A 6,949-nucleotide genomic window follows, 5' to 3' on the forward strand; every position below is an offset into this window, starting at 1 on the left:
ACTTGAATAGAATGATCTACTGAGGCTTAAGCAATGCAAACATATTTTTGGCAATCAGACTATTGATGCTAGGAGTTTCACTATTATGGGGAGAAAACAAAACTATAATCAATTTTTTTTTTGTTCCAGAGTATTTTCTAGTGCCAATTCCTATTGGGTTGATACAGTATGCTTCGAATGGGGAAGTATGGAGAGGACTGATTAAGTGGCCCTTATCTAAATCTTTTTGGATTAGGTTATTGATTACTTCAGGTTCTTTTATAAGCAGATAGCAGATTTTTACACGCATGAATACCTGGGGGATAAAAACTGAGACCTGACAAAAAAACTTTGTATGAGTCCAGTTACGGAGAAATTAACAAAACATCTATTAGGATGGTAAGATAAATTCTTAGAAAGTTCACGGACCTTTTTGAAGACTGGGTTAAAGGTGCTTTGAACCTGTGAAAAAAGAAAAAAAAAATCAGGGGCTGACTATCGGCACAGATAGTACACCAATGCAAAAATTTACATGCAAGAACACACTGCTTCACTGAAGTTGATACATACAGGAATACTAGATTGTTCTAAAATTCTGGCATTGCTAGGTATACAGAGAGAGATATTGGAGCCGATGTGATTTGATTTATTGGACTGACTGGCTATCCCTTGGGATGTTTCATAAGCAGTTTGAGGACATAAAATTGTTGTGTAAAAAATGTAAAAAGGAGCCACAAATGGAGCAAGAAATCTTGTGGCCAGAAAAGTGTCTACTTGTCGATTCGAGATCAACAACAGACCAATCCAGTTTAACACTGAAGTGCAGAATGTAGATAGCTGTTTTGACAGAAAAGGACTTGTGGTATTTTTAGAACAAAAACCCACCTTTAAAGCCAAATCTGAAGTAATACCTAGGTATGTGTCTAGTTCAGGTCTTCTATCTAGATAAACCTCACAAACTGTACAGTATCTCTGAAAACTCTGAATGGGACACTGAATTCTACGAGTGAGAGGCTTTTAGACAGTCTAAGGTCTTTCAGAATGACAGAGATGTCCTCACAGTCAACAATTCTTTTATCTATGACCCCAGAAGACCAAAGCAGTATTTTTATGAGAATGACGTCATTACCTGCTAAAATCTGGTTTCTCAAGTTTGTGGGGATTGTGGCTGTAGGTTCTACTGGATGGTGCAGGTATCACTGTAGCCAACAAGTCACTCTGGGGAACACCTGGATATTCTACTGAGAGTGATGAGGGATTTCACGAAAGGGAAGATTTCTCCAAAGCTGCTACCCTGGCATCTGTTTTGTTGATTGAATATTTAATGTCACAAAGAGCTGTGAACACTGGGTGCTGAACATTTTGAGGAATGTTGGATGTTCTTTTGGCTCATGGAGTAGAAGCTGTCATGGGTGTCAATTTTTCCTTTTAGTCTTAGCCTTCGTTGAGGCTGGTTTGAACATAGTAGGTGGAGTTGGATCAGAATCAGAAGAGCTTAGAAAAAGGTAAACAAATCTTGATAATTCTGTTGGAACTGTGATATTACTACTAAATAAATTCTCCAAAATCTTAGGTACTGGCCATTCTGATATTGAAGCTTGGCGTCGGGCCAGGCGAATACTTTTGCATTTGCTAAGGGGGTTGGAGAGTTGTTTGTCTCTGGCAGTTTGTGTATTGGCAGTGTCATCATCTGGATCTGATCCCTGGGCATTAAAATATGACTCCTCATCAGTATCAATGTTAGACAGTATCTTCATGAACTGTGGAAAGCCCAGTAGGAGACAAAGCGCTAATATGAGAACACACATGGCGTGGAGACATGGCATATATTGATTGCATCCTGGTTATAAAGGTGAACAGTAATGTATGTGTATGTGTGTGTGTGTGTGTGTGTGTGTGTGTGTGTGTGTGTGTGTGTGTGTGTGTGTGTGTGTGTGTGTGTGTGTGTGTGTGTGAACCCAATTGGCTGGGAACATTGAATTGAAAGAACCAATTAGAGTACAAGTACAGTTTCTATTTATTTTATGAATTGCAAAGAGGACTAAATCATTAATTCCATGAATCACAAATCTGAATACTGAGAGACACGCACCAAACTGCATAAATGCATTAAAAAATGTAAATAATAATTAAAATATCAAGGGGTACTTAAAGAAAATATTTTATGTCAAAGGGGTCCGGGTTGACCAAAAAATTTGGGATCATAGCATTAAAAACACTAAGTACATGAGTTTGATTGCCAGGGAATGCATGAAATGCAAAGTCATTTGGATAAAAGCGTATGCCTAATACATAAATATACACTATGTACTTGAATTCCAAAAGGCAACATTGTGGCTACCTCTGAAACCAATGGTCAGTCATGTTATTGGAATAGAAAGGCACTGGATTCCACACTGATAAGGGATAAACACATACCTTGGAGATATTCCTTGACAAGGAAGAAGACAGTAAAAGACACACTATGTTACTGACCTGATGAAAAAAACTTTCATATTGCACTCTAGTTACAAAGGATTCTTACAGCTCTTTAAACAGCATAGCCTAGTCTCCAAAAGACCCCTGCCTCTGCAAATATTGCCTGACCCACATTAACACAGCCAGTCTGCAGAAGACCCTGTGATGACCGATCTGACCCAGCTGTGCAGGCCATAATCTAGGGACCCTCTTGGCACAGCGACTGAAACATTGTTCTGCATGAAATCTACATTATGAATGGTAGACATTGTTCATTTTATTAGTCTTGTGATTCATTTCACACAGTGCAGAAATCCCAGTACACACTGCATAGGTTTTAGACCAATGGAAGGGTGATGAAAAGAGTTTTGTGCATCCTCAGATAAGAGGCTTACAGACACACATAGGAGGTTAAAGAAGGCTTTCCAGACCCAAATAAAATGTTGGGTACCATAGCACACTGTGGGCATGCTTGCACAAATCGGTAAATGCTTTAGGACATCAGTATGGGTTGCAGGATAGTGACCAGAGGGTCTGGGAAGCTCCGAACCTGAGGAGGAGTGAAGAGAGTTGTAATGTTGGGTCCAGAGATCTCTGGACAGTGATCCCCGATCAGTTACAGTGGCCTGGCATTAACTTTCTCAAAAAAGGGAGGGATGCTGGAGGATTGGAGCAGTGGTAAAGGCCTCTTTGAAGAGTTGAAAGCTTTGTAGGTGGCAAAAGACGAGGGGATTGTTTTGGGTTTGCCATGGAGAAGGTAGAGATGCAACAACGGAAATTAACTTTTTAATAAACTGGCAATAAAAGCTGGAGAATCCCAGGAAATTATGAAACCCTTTTATTGTGGATGGCTGTGGGCAGAAATGGACTGCCTCAGTCTTCAAGTCTATTTGCATGCCATTGGATCAGATGAAGTATACCCAGGAAGTGTACCGCAGGCTAGTAGAAGAAGCAGTTCTATCAGGGAGACAATAATGTGTGCAATGATAAATGATAGGCTATAATGGACATTCAAAGCTAAAGCCACACAGTGATTTGGGTAGAATTTTATGAATAAATGATTAACAGAATATGAGTTTTCCTCACAGAGCTACTGCTTAGACTGTATTTCTCTGGCTTGAGAAAGAGCTTCTGTTAACTGAGTTGCTGAAGGATGATTTTGGCATGTTGGGTGTGTTTGACCAGTGATGAGAACTAGATTAAGATGTATTCTGTGTAAATTATGACAAAGCGGTAAAGGTAATCATGGAAGACCTCATTCATGAAGTTTTGGAAGACACAAGAATCATTGGCTAGCCCATATAACCACCCAGTAGATGGAAGATGGAGTCTTCCACTTGTCTTTCCACTTGAGGATCTGTATGAAATAATATTCACTCTTCAACTTGAGCCTGCTGAAGATGTAGGCACCATACAGCATCTCATCTGAGGGTTACTGAGTGTGCGGTAATCATGTACATAATCCACTTTCCTACTTGGCCAAAAAAAAGAAACTGGAAGCTATGTGGATAGGCAGATAGGTCTAATGGGCAGTCCCATGAGTGGTGAGGAGGTAAGGTAGTTGAGTGGCTCACTATCCTTGCTGTGACAGGGAAGTTGTGACGGCAGGAAGAGTCAAGGGAGTAAATAGAGGCATGGCAGCTGACTATTACCACACCCCTCCTCTTTTTCACACCCATGTCGGGAACCTGCTGAAGTGTGGTCATTTAAGGATTGATTTACATCAGGGGTGCTCAACCCTGTTCCAGGAGGTCTACGTTCCTGCAGAGTTCAGCTCCAACCCTGGTCAAACACACCTGAACCAAATAATTAGGATCTGAAGGAGCACTTGATAATTACAGATAGGTGTGTTTGATCAGGATTGGAACTTAAAGTCCCCCTGAAATCAAAATTAAAGATTTTTGGCTTTTAGTATGAATATATTAGCCTTAAGGTTATCTATAAGCTAGTGTGCTGCAAAACAAAGACAAAATTCGCGTTTACAAGATATGGGCATTCAAAACTTACAGTCTCGTCACTTCCGCCAATATGAATCAAGGATTTGGATGATATCACCGTGCACTTCAGTTTCTCATCAAACGTTCTGTCCAATCAAATGCTCTCTAGAGTCCGTATTGTTCCGCCCCCTACACAGAGACGCGGAGCTGATCATAAGCGATCATATGTGCGGTCAGCATGTATTAAACTACACAGCCTCAGCATGATAATGATCACTATTTCGTTTTAGCAAGTTTCATATTGAATCTGTGGGGTAATTTATTAGTCTGTGGCTGTCATAAGCTTACAAATGCGGCTTTTCCGAGCTCAACGGCTCTTCCCCGAGCAGATATAAATGGAACGCTATTGGCTATTCAAAATTAGTGGGCGGGGCTGGGCGATATCTTTTTGTTTCAGTTAAAAGTACGTCACCACATAGAATAACGCTGCGTGTTTCAAGGCACTTCAGTGGACCTTTAACTTTGCAGGAAGGTAGATCTCCAGGAACAGGGTTGGGCACCCCTGATTTAGATGATCTAATAATGAGGGGGGCAACTGTTTCATCAATATATATATAGTAACTCTTCTGAAGGTTTTTTTAGGAAGTCTTCTAAAAAACCTTTTACTGAAACGCATTTCTAGCTACACTAAAGTACCGACAAAGATACAACACAAAAAGGTACCTATTCCTTACACCCAATAGCACACAGCTACCACTTAGCAAAATGCCAACAAGCAGTAAATATGATCTCTCAGGCAATGCAAAACACACTGCACAGACAAAAGGTTACTTACCTTAGACAAGCAACATTGTAATTCAACTTATCAGTAATCACAAACATCACATTGTACTGTATTATACAAGGCATTAATGCACACTGAACTCCTCAAAGGAACTTGACAGCTGCTAACACACAACCACAATGATGGTGACAGCAAAGTCACTCTTCAGATACTCTCAACGGACCAGTATATAGAGCTTACTACACCAACATAAACTTTGTGTAAACGTTTTTCATGAAACAAAAAACAAAAACAAATTCACAATTGCTTAAGAGCCAACATAAGTGTTTACCATGTGTGTGCGTATATATATATATATACTGCAATACTCCTGTAAATAAACTAGTCAGTGTTACTTTATTCAGAAGGTTGCCTTACCCTTTAATGTCACCCAATAACATCATATCTGGATCAGTGCTCCCCTTCACTTGTGTCTGAATGCTCACTGACACAATAGTAGACTGGGCCTTGGGTGCAGAGTCTTCATCTGTGGCAAATCAATATTTTGGCCAATATATGTTAATTTCATTGTGAATTCAGCGCATTTAGTCTCATTGTAGAAACAGGTAACACTGAATATAGAAAAAAATCAACTTTGGCAGATGTTTGTTGTTTAAAGTCAGTGAATTTAATTTAAATTTGGAAACACATTTGTGCTTTAAAAAAAATAAAGATTAGCAAATTGCCTTTTACTTATGTGAGTTGTTTTTGCATCAAGTTTGATACCTTTTTCCTTTCTTTGGTGGTTATGCATTATCCAGTGTTTGTATTTTATATATTTATATATTTCTCCCTCTTGCTGTCTGCCTGCTGTGCTTCTCTACCAACCACTGTGGGCAAGTGATCATCAAGGTCAACCCCAGCTTACACTTACAGTATACTAGGAATTTAGTAGTAAAACTTAGTAGTTCTTTTTAAGAGTTTTTGTGAATAGGTTTATAAATAAAACTTAAAGCCAGGAAGTCAGAAAAATTCTAAAGCAAATTAATATGACGTCTTGTAAATCTACACTCAGATCAAGATGTGAAAGATGTGAAATCATAAAGATGTGAAATCATCAAAGTGTCACTCTGCTGCTGTTGTACAAACGTGAAAAGATAAAGAATCATCCTTGGATGCCGGTATATTTTATATTTTCTGACGACTTCTGCCTTCCACAGTCTTCCAGTTCATATCTGTAAATACTGCCCTCGACAGTCATGCAAGCTGATAATATCTCCTTTCCCAATAACTAGAGAGGGGAGGGAGGGAAATCAAATCATGAGGTTATCTGAAGAATTTGAGCGGTGCAAGAGGTGCAGCTATGAAGCCCTGCAGATTCATTTGTAATACAAAACAAGCAGAAGAAACGAATCAAACAAAAATGCACATAAAACATTGCCTAACACCTGAATAACATAACTCAAATGTGGAAACTCAAAGCTAAAACACTTCCTGATCTACCAACACACATCTGAAGCCTAATATCCAGTACTTAAATTAAAAGTTTAAATTAAAAAAGTAATAAAAAATAAATGAGAAATGGTTGGTGAAGTGCACTAAACTTATCACTGCAGGTTGTAGCTTTGGCATCACTTTTGTAAGTTTGTTTCACATAAAGTGTGAGTTTAGGAAGACATTTTATGGGTCTTATTTAAAAAAATATAGCATAACAGCTGATTTAACACACAAACAGCACTTTTCAAAACACAAAACATGCAAGAAAACTGGAATCTTTCAACAGTTTGAGCACTTTCATCTTAAGTATTAGATA

This window comes from Garra rufa, chromosome 14 (genome assembly GCF_049309525.1).
Source record: "Garra rufa chromosome 14, GarRuf1.0, whole genome shotgun sequence".
NCBI lineage: Eukaryota > Metazoa > Chordata > Actinopteri > Cypriniformes > Cyprinidae > Garra > Garra rufa.